Below are 17,898 nucleotides of genomic sequence, written 5' to 3'. Positions count from 1 at the left end.
TCCCAGAAACCTCTTTGCTTTTAGTCCAGTCCAATTAGGCTGACCTTCCTTGTATTGAGTGTTGTCTTTCCCTTCACCCAAAGCAGTTCTTATCTACAGATTGATCAATAAAAAGCCCTCTCCCTCCCTCCCTCCCTCCCTCCCTCCCCCCTTTGTAACCACAAAAGTATGTATTCTTCTCCATTTTTTCTATTTCTCAAGATCTTATAATAGTGGTCTTATACAATATTTGTCCTTTTGCAACTGACTCATTTCGCTCAGCATAATGCCTTCCAGATTCCTCCATGTTATGAAATGTTTCAGAGATTCGTCACTGTTCTTTATCAATGCGTAGTATTCCATTGTGTGAATATACCACAATTTATTTACCCATTCATCCGTTGACGGACACCTTGGTTGCTTCCAGCTTTTTGCTATTGTAAACAGAGCTGCAATAAACATGGGTGTGCATATATCTGTTTGTGTGAAGGCTCTTGTATCTCTAGGGTATATTCCGAGGAGTGGGATTTCTGGGTTGTATGGTATTTCTATTTCTAACTGTTTAACGCCAGATGGATTTCCAAAGTGGTTGTACCATTTTACAATCCCACCAGCAGTGTATGAGAGTTCCAATCTCTCCGCAGCCTCTCCAACATTTATTATTTTGTGTTTTTTGGATTAATGCCAGTCTAGTTGGTGTGAGATGGAATATCATCGTACTTTTAATTTGCATTTCTCTAATGGCTAATGATCGGGAGCATTTTCTCATGTATCTGTTGGCTGCCTGAATATCTTCTTTAGTGAAATGTGTGTTCATCTCCTTTGCCCAATTCTTGATTGGGTTGTTTGTCTTTTTGTGGTTGAGTTTTGACAGAATCATGTAGATTTTAGAGATCAGGCGCTGGTCGGAGATGTCATAGCTGAAAATTATTTCCCAGTCTGTAGGTGGTCTTTTTACTCTTTTGGTGAAGTCTTAAGATGAGCATAGGTGTTTGATTTTTAGGAGCTCCCAGTTATCTGGTTTCTCTTCATCATTTTTGGTAATGTTTTGTATTCTGTTTATGCCCTGTATTAGGGCTCCTAGGGTTGATCCTATTTTTTCTTCCATGATCTTTATCGTTTTAGCCTTTATGTTTAGGTCTTTGATCCACTTGGAGTTAGTTTTTGTGCATGGTGTGAGGTATGGGTCCTGTTTCATTCTTTTGCAAATGGATATCCAGGTATGCCAACACCATTTGTTAAAAAGGCTATCATTTCCCCAATTGACTGACACTGGTCCTTTGTCAAATATCAGCTGCTCATACGTGGATGGATTTATACCTGGGTTCTCAATTCTGTTCCATTGGTCTATGTGCCTGTTGTTGTACCAGTACCAGGCTGTTTTGACTACTGTAGCTGTATAATAGGTTCTGAAATCAGGTAGGGTGAGGCCTCCCACTTTCTTCTTCTTTTTCAGTAATGTTTTGCTTATCCGGGGGTTCTTTCCCTTCCATAAGAAATTAGTGATTTGTTTCTCTATCCCCTTAAAGTATGACATTGGTATTTGGATTGGAAGTGCGTTATATGTATAGATGGCTTTTGGTAGGATAGACATTTTTACTATGTTAAGTCTTCCTATCCATGAGCAGGGTATGTTCTTCCACTTAAATATGTCCTTTTGAATTTCTTGTAGCAGAGTTTTATAGTTTTCTTTGTATAGGTCTTTTACATCCTTGGTAAGATTTATTGCTAAGTATTTTATCTTCTTGGGGGCTACTGTGAATGGTATTGATTTGGTTATTTCCTCTTCGGTATTCTTTTTGTTGATGTAGAGGAATCCAAGTGATTTTCGTATGCTTATTTTATATCCTGAGACACTTCCAAACTCTTCTATTAGTTTCAGTAGTTTTCTGGAGGATTCCTTAGGGTTTTCCATGTATACGATCATGTCATCTGCAAACAGTGATAGCTTTACTTCCACCTTACCAATCTGGATACCCTTTATTTCTTTGTCTAGCCTAATTGCCCTGGCTAGGACTTCAAGTACGATGTTGAATAAGAGCGGTGATAAAGGGCATCCTTGTCTGGTTCCCGTTCTCAAGGAAAATGCTTTCAGGTTCTCTCCATTTAGAGTGATATTGGCTGTTGGCTTTGCATAGATTCCCTTTATTATGTTGAGGAATTTTCCTTCAATTCCTATTTTGGTAAGAGTTTTTATCATAAATGGGTGTTGAACTTTGTCAAATGCCTTTTCTGCATCAATTGATAAGATCCTGTGGTTTTTGTCTTTTATTTATGTGATGGATTACATTAATGGTTTTTCTGATATTAAACCAACCGTGCATACCTGGTATAAATCCCACTTGATCAGGGTGAATTATTTTTTTGATGTGTTGTTGGATTCTATTGGCTAGAATTTTGTTGAGGATTTTTGCATCTATGTTCATGAGGGATATAGGTCTAAAATTTTCTTTTTTGTGTAATGTCTCTACCTGGTTTTGGTATCAGGGAGATGGTAGCTTCATAGAATGAGTTGGGTAGTATTCCATCTTATTCTATGCTTTGAAATACCTTCAATAGTAATGGTGTTAAGTCTTCTCTGAAGGTTTGGTAGAACTCTGCAGTGAAGCCGTCTGGGCCAGGACTTTTTTTTGTTGGAAGTTTTTTGATTACTGTTTCAATCTCTTTTTATGTTATGGGTCCTATTTAGTTGTTCTACTTCTGAATGTGTTAGTTTAGGTAGGTAGTATTTTTCCAAGAATTTATCCATTTCTTCTAGGTTTTCAAATTTGTTAGAGTACAATTTTACGTAGTAATCTGAAATGATTCTTTTAATTTCATTTGGTTCTGTTGTAATGTGGTCCTTCTCGTTTCTTATTCGGGTTATTTGTTTCCTTTCCTGTATTTCTTTAGTCAGTCTAGCCAATGGTTTATCAATTTTGTTAATTTTTTCAAAGAACCAGCTTTTGGCTTTGTTAATTCTTTCAATTGTTTTTCTGTTCTCTAAAAAGAAAAAATTCATTAAGTTCAGCTCTAATTTTTATTATTTGTTTTCTTCTGGTGTCTGATGGGTTCTTTTGTTGCTCACTTTCTATTTGTTCAAGTTGTTGGGACAGTTCTCTGATTTTGGCTCTTTCTTCTTTTTGTATGTGTGCATTTATTGATATAAATTGGCCTCTGAGCACTGCTTTTGCTGGGTCCCAGAGGTTTTGATAGGAAGTATTTTCATTCTCGTTGCTTTCTAAGAATTTCCTTATTCTCTCCTTGATGTCTTCTATAACCCAGTCTTTTTTCAGGAGGATATTGTTCATTTTCCAAGTATTTGATTTCTTTTCCCTAGTTTTTCTGTTATTTACTTCTAGCTTCATTGCCTTGTGGTCTGAGAAGATGCTTTGTAATATTTCGATGTTTTGGATTCTGGAAAGATTTGTTTTATGACCTAATATGTGGTCTATTCTAGAGAATGTTCCATGTGCACTAGAAAAAAAAAGTATATTTTGCAGCAGTTGGGTGGACAGTTCTGTATAAGTCAATGAGGTCAAGTTGGTTGACTGTTGTAAGTAGGTCTTCCATGTCTCTGTTGAGCTTCTTACTGGATTTCCTGTCCTTCTCTGAAAGTGGTGTGTTGAAATCTCCTACTATAAATGTGGAGGTGTCTATCTCACTTTTGAATTCTGTTAAAATTTGATTTATGTATCTTGCAGCCCTGTCATTGGGTGCATAAATATTTAATATGGTTATGTCTTCCTGATCAATTGTCCCTTTTATCATTATATAGTGTCCTTCTTTATCCTTTGTGGTGGATTTAAGTCTAAAGTCTATTTTGTCACAAATTAATATTGCTACTCCTCTTCTTTTTTGCTTATTGTTTGCTTGATATATTTTTTTCCATCCTTTGAGTTTTAGTTTGTTTGTGTCTCTAAGTCTAAGGTGTGTCTCTTGTAGGCAGCATATAGATGGATCGTGTTTTTTAATCCAGTCCTTGACTCTCTGTCTCTTTATTGGTGCATTTAGTGCATTTACATTCAGCGTAATTATAGATAAATAAGTTTTTAGTGCTGTCATTTTGATGCCTTTTCATGTGTGTTGTTGGCTATTTCATTTTTCCACATGCTTTTTTGTGCTGAGACGTTTTTCTTAGTAGCTTGTGAGATCCTCGTTTTCATAATGTTTAACTTTGTGTTTGTTGAGTCGTTACGTTTTTCTTGGCTTTTTTCTTGAGTTATGGAATTGATATTCCTTTTTGTGGTTACCTTATTATTTACCCCTATTTTTCTAATTAAAAACCTAACTTGTATCCTTCTATATCGCCTTGTATCCCTCTCCATCTGGCAGTTCAATGCCTCCTATATTTAGTCCCTCTTTTTGATTGTTGTGATCGTTTATCAATTGATTTCCATGATTTCCTGTTATCTGTATTATTTTGTTTATTTCTTAGAATTAGCCTAAATTTGTTTGTTTTTGTGCTTTCTCTATTTGAGTTGCGTTGATATCAGGACGTTCTGTTTTGTGACCTTGTATTGTGCTGGTACCTGATATTATTGGTCATCAGGCCAAACAATCTCCTTTAGCATTTCTTGCAGTCTTGGTTTAGTTTTTGCAAATTCTCTAAACTTGTGTTTATCTGTAAATATCTTAATTTCTCCTTCATATTTCAGTTTTGCTGGATATATAATCCTTGGTTGGCAGTTTTTCTCCTTCAGTGCTCTGTATACGTCGTCCCATTCCCTTCTTGCCTGCATGGTTTCTGCTGAGTAGTCTGAACTTATTCTTATTGATTCTCCCTTGAAGGATACCTTTCTTTTCTCCCTGGCTGCTTTTAAAATTTTGTTTGTCTTTGGTTTTGGCAAGTTTGATGATAATATGTCTTGGTGTTTTTCTTTTTGGATCAATCTTAAATGGGGTTCGATGAGCATCTTGGATAGATATTCTTTCGTCTTTCATGATGTCAGGGAAGTTTTGTGTCAGGAGTTCCTCAACTATTTTCTCTGTGTTTTCTGTCCCCCCTCCCTGTTCTGGGACTCCGATCACTCGCAAGTTATCCTTCTTGATAGAGTCCCACATGATTCTTAGGGTTTCTTCATTTTTTTTAATTCTTTTATCTGATTTTTTTTTTCAGCTATGTTGGTGTTGATTCCCTGGTCCTCCAGAAGTCCCAGTCTACATTCTAATTGCTCAAGTCTGCTCCTCTGACTTTCTATTGCGTTGTCCAATTCTGTAATTTTATTGTTAATCTTTTGGATTTCTACATGCTGTCTCTCTATGGATTCTTGCAACTTATTAATTTTTCCACTATGTTCTTGAATAATCTTTTTGAGTTCTTCAACAGTTTTATCAGTGTGTTCCTTGGCTTTTTCTGCATTTATCCTAATTTCATTTGTGATATCTTTGAGCATTCTGTAAATTAGTTTTTTATATTCTGTATCTGATAATTCCAGGAGTGTATCTTCATTTGGGAAGGATTTTGATTCTTTTGTTTGGGGGGTTGGAGAAGCTGTCATGGTCTGTTTCTTTATGTGGTTTGATATGGACTGCTGTCTCTGAGCCATCACTGGGAAACTAGACTTTCCAGGTAATCAGCTAAAAAAAAAATGCCGTCAGATCCCTATCTGAATTCTCCCTCTGGCTCCGGGTATTCGGATGTTAATGGAGCCGCCTAGAGAGGGTGGGGGAGGGATCAGAGAGCTGGGAGTGTAGCACCACAGAATATAGAGCTGAACACCGCGTTCACAGTCCGCCCTGGTCCGCCAAAATCCGGGCGGGACGGCTTCCCGGCTAGGACACTGCTTTCCCTGCTTGGAGACCAGTCACTTCCTCCCGGGGACTACTCCCTCCGGTGCGCGGCACCGCTTGCACGCACTGGGTGGGCGTCTCCCGCATGAACGGGTGGGCCCGCCCCCAGGGTCTATTCAGGAGAATATAATTGGACCCCGCGCTCGTGCCCCGCCCGCATGCGCCCAAATCCCAGCAGGATGGCTCGCCGGCTGGGACGCTTTCTCCGGTCCGAGACCAGTCACTTCCGGGGTTTCTCCCTCCCGTGCGCCGCGCCACACGCGGGATCTGGGTGGGCCCGCCCCCTGGGTCAATTCAGGGGAATATAGTTGGACCCCGCGCCCACATCCCGCCTGCGCGTGCCCAAATCCCAGCGGAATGGCACCCCGTCTGGGACACTGTTTTCCCCGCTCTGAGACCAGTCACTTCCGGGGATTTCTCCCTCCGGTTCGCCGTGCCGCAGGCGCGGACTGGGTGGGCGTCCTCCCGCACGAATGTGTGGGCCCCGCCCCGGGGTCGCTTTAGGGAAATATAGCTTTCCTCCCCCCCCCCCGCTCGCGCCCCGCCCACTTCCTGCCATACTCCCGGCGGGACGGGTCCCCAGCTGGGACGCTGTTCTCCCCGCTCCAATATCAGTCACTACCTCCCGGGTGCTTCTCCCTCCGGCTGCGCCACTACGCCGCCCGCGCCAACCAGCTAGACTCTCTCCCGGGATGGATTCGGGGGGGTAGGGCTGGGCCCCTTGTCTGTGCCGTCTGCCCCCCTGGGCTCTGCCCCAGATCGGGCTCTGAAGGTCACCTGCCTGGTACGCTGGCTCCTAGTTCTGAAAACGGTCGCTGTCTGCCTGTATTTGTTCGTTTTCCGTCTCTAAGTCTGTGCTTGTTGTTCAGAGTTCGTAGATTGTTATGTATGTGATCAATTCCCTTGTTTTTCCGAGTCTTTGTTGCAAGAGGGATCCGCGGCAGCGTCCACCTAGTCCACCATCTTGGCCCCGCCTCCAAGCTAATCTCTTCTTTTCTTTTAATGAACATAAATATATTTCTCTGAGCCATGAGTCAAGAACTGACTTGATGGCAACTGGTTACTGGTTACCTTCCTCTTATTATATTTACTCCTTGAGCCTTTAGAGAATAACCTTTATCTCTTTTGGCACGTAAAACATTCAAAGGCAGCCATTTCGTTTCCTAAATACTCAATATAACAATACCCAAGTTTTCAACCAATCTGCTTATGACCTGATTTTGAGGCCTTCATCATCCTGTTTACTCCCTCTGAATACACTCTTGTCTTTCTCCCTTCTGAAAGGTAACCATGAATTCAACACTATGCTGTGTGGGGAGGGGGTAGGGGGAGGAGGCAGCCGCTAAGTGTTCACTAAAATACATTTTCTCCTTCTTCCACAGTAGTTGGGTGCATGGCTACTCAGCTAGAGATTACATTTCTCAGCCTCCCTTGCAGCTAGATATTGTCATGGAGCATAATGAGCAGAAACATATATCCATATATCCACTAGAGAATACCTGTTGCCATCAAGTTGATTCCAACTCATAGCGACCCTATAGGACAAAGCAGAACTGCCCATAGGGTTTCCAAGAAGCAGCTGGTGGATTCAAACTGCCAACCTTTTGGTTAGCAGCCAATCTCTTAATAACTATGGTTTAGCAGTCTCATTTTCTAGTCATCTCAGGAGTTTAGATATATTTCCAAACTCATTTTAGATTATCTAGGAGATTTTCTATAATCTCTTCACCAGTTTGGGTCTTAGTCTCTCAGTATTCCGATGCCAAAGTCATAGGAGAAAGTCCAGTTGGGCCAGCTCAGCCAACAGAGTCATAGGTCAGGTGTCTACTCTGGTTCAATCATCTGTGGCCAAGACGACGGTCTTGAGAGAAAAATATGACAGCCTAAATTCACGTCTTTGAGTGATGATGAGAGGCAATTTCAGATAAAAGCATGGGGCTAAGCATGAACCCCTAATCACACAGAGTTTCTGGAATTGCAAAGTCAAGGACCAGATCTTAGGTTACGCATCCATACCTAAGCACTGACAACTGAGGAGACCCAGTGTGCAAAACTGCCCTGCTCACTTGTGCTATATTGTTATAGTGGTGGCCTCCAGTGAACAAAACCTCCTGGTGTTTGCACCCTTGTGTAGCCCCCTCCCACACTGACTCTGGACTTGATCATGTGACTTGCTTTGGCCAATGAGACATTAGCAAAATGATGCCAGCAGAGGCTTCATTAGTGCTTGCATATTGGGGCTTGTCCTCTTGAAATACTCCTTCTTGGAAGCTAAATGCCATGGTATGAAGAAATGGGCTAGATTACAGAATGGCGAGAGGTACTAGAGGATGAGAGGCCATCTTGGATGTCCTAGTCCCAGTCAGGCTTCTAGCTAAATGTAGCCCATGAGTGACCTCAGCTACACCATGTGGAACAAAACCACTCAGTTGATACTAGTCAGTCCACAAAATCATGAAAAATAATAAATTGCTGTTGTTTTAAGTCACAAAGTTTTGTGGTATTTTATAAAATAAATTCTTTAGATAACTGAACTTTTCTACATAAGTGAAACACCTCCGCTATCTAAAATCTCCTTGACTACAAAACCCATCTGGAAATCCAGGTGTCTGGCCCAGGACTCTTGGAGAAAATGTTCTGACAGTGAATACGGAGCCAAAGGACCCTCGAAATGGGATCCTGAGATGTCTTCCTTTCCTCCTGTGTTCCTGAAAAATAAAAAAGAAATCCTTAAACAACAAGGCATAAGAATGTTCCGTAACTAGCCAGATAAGACCACGTTCTCAAACAGTGCCCCACACTTCCCTGTTACATAATTTCTTTCCTCCTCAATAAATACATCAACATTAAGGAAAGGCTGTGACTCTTTCTAGTTCTCCTGAAACACCAAGAAAGAAAACTCTCATTAAATGTCTCCTGTTCTCTTGATCAGTTTCCTGTGAGGGGGCCCAATGTATGGTGGGTTGTACGGCCTTAAAACTAAAGAAAAAAAAAGAAAAAAAATTCTGGTTTATTCCAGAGAGATTACCCAGAGAGGTAAAATTCACCATCTCCTGAGGTCATTAAAAACAGTGGGTACGATGACTCAGGAGTCCCTGGGTGGTGCAAACGATTAAGTGCTTGACTGCTAGCTGAAAGATTGGCAGTTCGAACCCACTTAGAGGTACCTCGAAGGATAGGCCTGGTGATCTGCTTCAGAAAGGTCACAGTCTTGAAAACCCTGTGGAGAACAGTTTTACTCTGCACATACTGGGTCATCATGAGTCGCAGTTTCACATGACATCCCAGTTAATTGGCCTAATAACATGTTTAGTGCTTCTTTTCTACCTCCTGGTTCCTTGCATAGTGTCTGGGTTCTTAAATGCTTGCAAGTGGTCATCCAAGGCACAATAATTGGTCTCTATTTGCCTGGAGCAACAGAGGAAGAAGGAGAATAAGGAACAGGAGAAGATATGGAATGTGTTGCTAATTGCCTCCATGAATAACTGGTGGGGCAGTGTTTAAGAGCTCAGCTGCTAACCAAAAAGGCTGGCAGTTGAAATCTACCAAGCACTCCTTGGAAACCGTATGAGGCAGTTCTACTCTGTCCTACAGGGTTGCTATCAGTCAGAACAGACTTGAGAGCATCAGGTTTTTTGTTTTTTTCTTTTTTGGTTGCCATGAAACCATAAGAACTGGATGGTGCCCAGCTACTACGACCGAACATTTTGAGCAAAGGGTCTATAGAAGAATCCTGATCAAAACAGGGTAAATGCAGAAAAGAATTTAAAATTCTCATGGAATCCAGACTTTCTGGAGCAATGGAGGCTGAATGAATCCCTGAAACTAATGCTCTGAGATAATCTTTAAACCTTAAACCAAAAGAAATCTCCTGAAGTCTTCCTAAAACTAAATAGTCTAGCTTAACTAGTAAAAAATGTCTGTTTTGAGCACTGTGCTCTTTGAAGGACTATATGGGATCAAAGTAACAACAGCAACTCAAAAGATTAGACAGGAACTTTAGGGGGCAGTGAGTTTATGTTAATGTGACAGAAAACTCAGAAACGAAAAGGAGAGTGAGAATAGTTACACAACTTGAAGAATGTAATCAATGTCACTGAATTGTGGTGAACTGGTGTATGTTTTGTATATATTCTCAACAATATAAAATTTTAAAAATGATATTGTGGTCCCAGGAAATATGGATGGGACATACTGACCATATCAGGCATGGTAGATCAGTGTTGTTATAGTTATTCTACTTTTGTAAAAACAAATACACCCTATGCAATAATAGGGAAAAAAAAAAGAATGTAGCCAATGTCATTAAGTAATATGTGTGAAACCTGTTGAATTGGAATCACCAAAAATATATTATTTAAAAAATAAATCTCTTTTGTTTTTAACACCAAAATTTGAGGTTATTACTACAGCCAAATCTAGCCCATCCTAGCTAACAGCCTCTCCCTCCCATGATCTGTGCTTTTGATGAGTACACCTTACATCTCATCCAATGGACTGAAAACAACAGGCTCCATGTGCAAAAAGAAGGCTCGGCTGTTTTGTTTATTTCTTAATGAATTCAGGCTATTTCCTAATGATTAGTGCTTCACCTCTCCTGGAAACAATTTATCCTTTAAGTAATTTATTCTAGACTCTCACCTGAGGGCCATATCAAGCTCTATAGTCTTCCTTCTTCCCCTTTCCGAAAAATACACTTCTCTGTCTCTAGTTTTCAGGCATCTCTCTCTTTAATTCCACAAGTTCTAAAAACATAAAAAGGTATTTAGATGCTTCATTTTCAGGTTCTTACAACCCTGGGACACAATTCATTCATGTCAAAAACAAAAAGTTTCTTTTAATCACCCTTTCTGGATTTCATTTCCTTCATTCCGTTACCTCTCACTATTTTGCTTTAACCCAAAGGCTGACCGTTTATGAACATGGCCACCCAGAGGAATCCTTTTCTTCCGATGTCTCTTTCATGTCTTTCTACACTGGGCTAGTCTCACTGTCCCCTGCTATTCATCACTGCTTAACAATCATTTAACAAACATTTACCAAGTGCCTACTATGTTTTAAGAAAATGCTTGGTGTGGGATATGATCTCTGCTCTCAAGTACGTTACTTTAAAAAATGTCAAGTAGACACTAGAGAAGTGGGTAAGAGCCACAACACAAGGGGTCTGGAATGTCCTACGTAAGTAGCATAAGAAAGTGCCTAAGAGCGTAAACTTTAAAAACAGACAGTCCTGGGTTTAAATCTAGGTCTCAATTTCCTCATCTGTGCAACCAGGAAAATGGCAAAGGACTGTTCAAAGAATAAAATCAGACAACACAAGGGTAAAAATGGCATGGTGGGGCATCTGACCTCCTCTAACTTCACATACGAGAAGGAGAATCAAAATCAACAGCCCACGCTGGTTCTTACACAGGCAGGAGTCAGACATGCCTCCACTTTTCAACCTTTTTACCAATTATGACACCAACTGTCCCTCCCACAGCACTCTCTACTCCTCTGCTGGGTTTAATAATTTGTTGCAATGACCACAAAGAACTCACAGACAATACTCATAATTACGGAGTTTATTAGGGAAGTAACAGGTTACAATTCAGGTTCGGGAATGCTCAGGGTAGAGTTCTTTGACCAGGACAGCATCTTCTCAGTGTTTTTGCAGGCACATCTTTCTCTGGCCCCTTGGCCTTTGCCCTGCTCAGGTGTTACAAAGCTCTTTTAGCTCTGCCGATAAGTACCCAGAGGCACCCCACTCTGCCAACTCTCTCACTCTGTGGCTTGGGAAGCCCACCTCGCCGTCTCCTGCCAGTCTCCTGGTTCTGCTGCCTCTGCTGCCACCATTTCTCTGCGGCTGTTTCTCACCATCTCTGGTGTCACAGCTGTCTGTCTGTCTCCTGAATCTAGGAGGATCTCAGCACAAGGATCCCGGGTCCAAAGGATGCACTCCACTCTTGAGTTTTCTTTCTTGGTGGTGTTAAAATCCTCTCTTTCCACCTCTGAGATTGCTCATTTTAAGCCCAGTCAGATGGAAAAACTGACCAATCCCCCCATTAGGGCTGCATACACCTATCTGCATGGTTGTAACCCCACAAGGTGCCATGCACCTTATTTATAAGCAAACTTGCCAATCCCTTTGGTGGGCCACCAGCACCTCATTTGCATAGTCTCACCCAGTCATTTGGTGGGAGTTACAAAGACCATGGCTACAAGGGCCATATTAATTCACTGTACCGCAATAAGTAATGCACTTAGCTATATTTAACGCCACTATTATCATGAAGGTGATGGCCAATAATTGAAAATTTTAACCAGGGGTGTGACTATTCAGATTTGTATCTCAGAAATGTTAAGAATTGAATACACTAACAAGAAAGATCAAAGAGTCAGCCTAAATTCCAGAAGGGCAATTAAGAGGCTGATGCAGTAGTCAATGGTTCAAATAAGAACCTGAACCATAGCAGAAGGGATGAAAGAAGCGGAACGATTTCTAGGATATTAAGACAGAATCAACAGAACTTAGTAATCAAGTGACTATGGGAGGGTGATGGAAGGAGGAGTTAAGAATGACTTTTGAATTTATGACTTCTGGAACTGAACAGATGATAGCACCATTCACCAATGAGGGAAACAGAGTAACAGAATTTTCGGGGAAAGGAAGACGATAAATTTAATTTCGAACACACGAAATTTGAAGATGCTATGAAACACTATAAGGGGGCAGTGGCGGTACAGGGGTAGAATTCTTGCCCTCCATGCAGGAGACACAGGTTTCATTCCAGGCCAATGCACCTCATGTGCAGCTACCGCCTGTCTGTCAGTGGAGGCTTGTGTGTTGCTATGATGCTGAATACGTTTCAGTGGAGCTTCTGGACGAAGACGGACTAGGAAGAAAAGCCTGCCGATCTGCAACTCATCATGGGGATGGGACGGCACAAGACCAGGCAGCATTTCATTCTGTTGTGGATGAGGTCTCCATAAGTCAGGGTGGAATGCTAGCAACTTGACTCAATGGCCACTAACAACCATGACTAATGACCGTTGAGCATCTTTTCATATGCTTATTGCCCATTTGGATAGTTCTTTGATGAAATGTCTAGTCAAGTCCTTTGCCCATTTTTTAACTCAGTCCTTCGTCTTTTCGTTGTTGAGTTGTTGCTGTTGTTCTTGCTGTTAGCTGTTGTTGAGTCCGCCTCTGATTCATGGAGACCCCATGCACAACGGAATGAAATACTGCCTAGTCCTACGCCACTCATATGATCGGTTGCAGAATGTACCACTGTGATCCACAGGGTTTTCATTAGCTGATTTTTCAGAAGATTGCCACCGGCCTTTCTTCTTAGTTCATCTTAGTCTGGAAGCTCCACGGAGACCTATTCGGCAACATATTCAGCAATTCTCCACTGACAGACAGGGGTCTCCTACATCGAGGTCGAGAATTTTACCACTGAATCACCACAGATAAAACCAAAACCTGTTGCCATGAAGTTGATTCTGACCGATAGCGATTCTATAGGACAAAGTAGAACTGCCCCATAGGGTTTCCAAAGAGCAACTGGTGGATTTGAACGGCCGGACTTTTGGTTAGCAGCCTTAGCTCTTAACCGCTGTGCCGTAGTATATATTCTGGATATTACATGCTTCCCAAATATTTTCTCCCATTCTGTAGGTTGTTTCTTCACTTCCTTGATAAATTTCTCTGATACACAGAAGTTTTTAATTTTGATGAAGTCCAACTTACCTATTTTATCTTTTATTGTTCATGCTTTTGGCGTCATATGTAAGAATCCACTGTCAAAAACTAGGTCCTGAAACATTACCCCTATTCTAAGAGTTTCATGGTTTTAGTTTTTACACTTAGTCATTGATCCATTTTGATTTAATCTTTATATAAGGTATGAGATATGAGTCAAACTTCATTCTTGTGCATAGAGAGATCCAACAGTCCCAGCATCATTTGTTGAAGAGACTATTTTTTCCCCCACTGAAGGGACTTGGCACCCTAGTTCAACATCAGTTGCCCACAGACACATGCGCTTATTTCTGGACTCCCAATTCTAGCCTGTTTGTCTATATCTCTATCTGTATACTGGTACCAGACTGTTTGGATTACTATAGCTTTATAGTACATTTTGAAATAGAAGTGTGAGTCCTCCTGCTTTGTTGTTCTTTTTCAAGATTGCTTTGGCTATTGGGGGCTCCTTGCAATTCCATATGAATTTGAGGATTGGCTTCTCTACTTCTACAATAAGGACTATTGGCATTTTGATAGGAATCATGTTGAATCTCTACGTCACTTTGGGTAGTATTTCTATCTTAACAGTATTAAGTCTTAAAATCCAAGAAGTGTCTTTCCCTTTATTCAGATCTTCTTTAATTTCTTTCAATGACATTTTTCTATAGTTTTCAGTGTACAGTTTTTTCACCTTCCTGGTTAAATTAACTCCTTGGTATTGTATTATTTAAGATGTCATTGAAAATGGAATTGTTTTCTAAATTTCCTTTTCAGATTGTTCATTGTTTTTAGGTAGTGGCTGAGTCCTTAATCATTGCACCATCAGGGCTCCTTAAATCAAGGTAATCGTGATTAATAACAAAGATTTTTTTTTTTTTTGTATGTAAACCTTTTCATGAGCATTTAGAGTTGAGGTCTCATAGGATATTTGTCCGTTTGTGATTGACCTATTTTACTCAGCGTAATGCCCTTCAGATCCATCCATGTTATCAGATACTTCGCAGATTCATCATTGTTCTTTATCATTGGGTACTACTGCATTGTGTGTATGTATCATTGTTTATCCATTTACCTGTTGATGGGCATCTAGGTTGTTTCCATCTTTTTGCTATTGTGAACAATGCTGCAGTGAACATGGTCGTGCATGTCTATTCATGTGATGACTTATTTCTCTAGGATATATTCCTAGGAGTGGGATTCCTGGATCATATAGTATTTCTATTTCTAGCTTTCTAAGGAAGCACCATATTGTTTTCCAAAATGGTTGTATCATTTTGCATTCCCACCAGCAGGGCACAAGAGCCCTGATCTCCCTGCAGCCTCTCCAACATTAGTTATTTCCCGTTTCACTAATTTGTGCTGATAATGCCGGGGTGAGATGTTATCTCATTCTGGTTTTGATTTGCGTATCTCTAATTGCTAGAGATCATGAGCATTGCCTCATGCGTCTGTTGGCCCCCTGAATATCGTCTTTGGTGAAGTGACTCCTCATTTCCTTTGCCCGTTTTTTAATTGGTTTATTTGTCTTTTTGTTGTAGAGGTGTTGGATTTTTTTGTAGATTTTCGAGATTAGACCTTTGTCTGATTTGTAATAGCCAAAAATCATTTCCCAGTCTGTAGGTTCTCTTTTTACTCTTTTGGTGAAGTCTTTTGATGAACATAAGTGTTTAATTTTTAGAAGATCCCAGTTATCTAGCTTATCCTCTGGAGCTTGTGTGTTGTTGGTTGTGGTTTGTATCCTGTTAATGACATGTATTAGGGCCTCTGTGAACTTCATGGTTTTTGGTTTTATAGTTAGGTCTCTGAACCATTTTGAATTAGTTTTTGTATACTTTGTGAAGTGTGGGTACTGTTTGTTGTTTTTTTTTTTTTTTTGTAAGTGGACACCATGTTTTGCGAGCACCGTTTTTTAAAAAGTCTCTCTTTTTCCCATTTGATGGACTTTGGACCCTTGTCGATCATCAGGTGACCGTAGGTGGATGGATTTACATCTGGGTTCTCAATTCCGTTCCGTTGGTCAATGTATCTGTCATTGTACCAGAACCAGGCTGTTTTGAGGACTGTAGTTGTGTAGTAGGTCATGAGGTCAGGTAGTGTGAGTCCTCCTACTTTATTCTTCTTTTTTAATAGTGATTTACTTACCTGGGGCTTCTTCCCTTTCCATATAAAGTTCATGATAAGTTTTTCCATCTCTTTAAAGAATGTTGTTGGTATTTGGATTGGTACTGCGATATATATGTAAATCGCTTTGGGAAGAATTGTGATTTTCACCATGTTGAGTCTACCTATCCATGAGCATGGTATGTTTTTCCATTTATGCAGATTTCTTGTTTTCTGGCAGTAATGTTTTATAGTTTTCTTTGTATAGGTCTTTTACATCCTTGGTTAGATTTTTTCCCAAATATTTTATTTTTTTTTAGGGGCTATTACAAATGGTATTGTTTTCCTGATTTCCTTTCCATTGTTCTCTTTATTGATGTGTAGAAATCCAACTGATTTTTGTATGTTTATCTTGTATCCTGCTGCTCTGCTGAATCTTTGTATTAGTTCCAGTAGTTTTCTCATGGAGTTTTTTGGGTCTTCTATGTTTTTTTTTTTTTTTTTTTTTTTTAGCATCCACAAATAGATAAGAGTTTAATTTCTTCATTACCAATTTGGATGCCCTTTATTTTTGTTTCTATTTTATTGCTCTAGCTAGGATTTCCAATAGAATTTTAAATAGGAGTGGTCATACAGGGCATCCTTGTCTTGTCCTGTTCTGAAGGGGAATGTTTTCAGCATCTCCCAATTAAGAATGATGTTGGCCATTGGTTTTGCATATAAGCCCTTTATTATGTTGAAAAATTTTCCTTCTATAGCTATTTTATTGAGAGTTTTTATCAGGAATGTGTGTTGGACTTTGTTGAATGCCTTTTTTGCATTGATTGAGATGATCATGTGATTCTTTTTGTTTATATGGTGGATTACACTGATTGATTTTCTACTGTTGGACCATCCTTGCACACCTGGTATGAATCCTAAGTGGTTGTGGTGTCTTATTTTTTTTGATGTGATGCTGATTTCTATGGGCTAGAATTTTGGTGAAAATTTTAGTTTCTATATTCCTGAGAGATATTGGTCCGTAATTTTTTTTTTTTTTTTTTTTTGGTGTCTGCATGGTTTTGGTATCAGGGTTATAAGGGCTTCGTAGAGTGAATTTAAAAGTATCACTTCATTTTCTGTGTTCTGAAATAGTTTTGAGTAGTACTGGTGTGAGCTCTTTGAATGTTTGGTAGAATTCTCCAGGAAAGACATCTGGGCCAGGGCATTTATTTGTTTTGTTTTTTTTTTAATTACCTTTTTAATCTCTTCTCAAAATCATTTTGTGTTAGTTTGGGTAGGTAGTGTGTTTCTAGAAATTTGTCCATTTTCTCTAGGTTTTCAAATTTGTTGGAGTATAGTTTTTCATAATACTCTGTCATGATCCTTTCTATTTCAGTTGGGTCTGTTGTAATATCCCCTGTTTCATTCTTATTTGGATTATTTTCCTCCTCTCCTGTTTTTCTTTTGTCAATTTGGCCAGTGGTTTGTCGATTTTGTTCATCCTTTCAAAGAACTAACTTTTGGCTTTCTTAATTCTTTCTATTCTACTCCTATTTCATTTATATATGCTCTGAGCTTTATTATTTCCTTTCTTCTGGTGCGTCTGGGCCTTTTTGTGTATGAGTGTTTTCTATTTGTTGAAGTTGTACAGCTAATTTTTGATTTGGCTCTTCTTTTTTGATGTGTGCATCTATTGCTGTAAATTGACCTCTGAGGACTGCCTTGGGTGTGTCCCAAAGGTTTTGATATGATGTATTTTCATTCTTATTTGATTCTAGGAATTTTTTGATTCCATCTCTGATTTCTTCTATTGCCTAGTGGTTTTGAAGTATGGTGTTATTCACTTTCCATGTAATTGATTTTTTTTTCCTTAGTCTTCCTGTTGTTAATTTTACTTTGATGGCATTGTGGTCAGAGAAGACAATTTGTTTTAGATTTTGTTGAGGGTTGCTCTGTGGCCTAAGATGTGGTCTATTCTGGAGAATGTTCCATGTGCACTGGAAAAGAAAGTGTACTTTGCAGCTGTTGGGTGGAGTGTTCTATATATGTCTGTGAGGTCAAATTGGCTGATTGTGCTCTTTAGCTCTTCTGTATCTCTGTTGAGTTTGTTTCTAGATGTTTTGTCCATTACTGAGAGTGGTCTGATGTTTTGCCCGTTACTGAGGGTGGTCTGTTGAAGTCTCCCGCTATTATTGTGGAACTGTCAATTTCTCTTTTCATTGCTCTTAGTGTTTGCTTTATGTCTTTTGGAGCCCTGACATTGGGTGCATAAGTGTTTATTGTAGTTAAGCCTTCATGATGAATTGTATCTTGAATCATTATATAGTGTTGGTTGGCTA

The 17,898-nt window shown here is 39.9% G+C and overlaps 1 long non-coding RNA gene across 3 annotated transcripts in view; it reads right to left on the bottom strand.

The window, feature by feature from the left end:
* Positions 1 to 6,307: 6,307 nt before the first annotated feature.
* Positions 6,308 to 17,898, bottom strand: part of LOC126064042 (uncharacterized) — a 35,851-nt gene continuing 24,260 nt past the window's right edge. For all 3 annotated transcript variants that reach the window (XR_007514436.1, XR_007514435.1, XR_007514437.1), the window contains 2 exons: positions 10,393 to 10,496; positions 6,308 to 8,459 (listed from right to left, as the gene is read on the bottom strand). This is a non-coding gene — a long non-coding RNA (uncharacterized LOC126064042). The remainder of the gene's footprint in view (positions 8,460 to 10,392; positions 10,497 to 17,898) is intronic.

The sequence above is a fragment of the Elephas maximus genome, chromosome 20 (genome assembly GCF_024166365.1).
Source record: "Elephas maximus indicus isolate mEleMax1 chromosome 20, mEleMax1 primary haplotype, whole genome shotgun sequence".
NCBI classification, from domain to species: Eukaryota; Metazoa; Chordata; class Mammalia; order Proboscidea; family Elephantidae; genus Elephas; species Elephas maximus.
The sequence above is the reverse complement of the archived record's forward strand: the minus strand, read 5'-3'. Positions and strand labels throughout refer to the sequence as shown.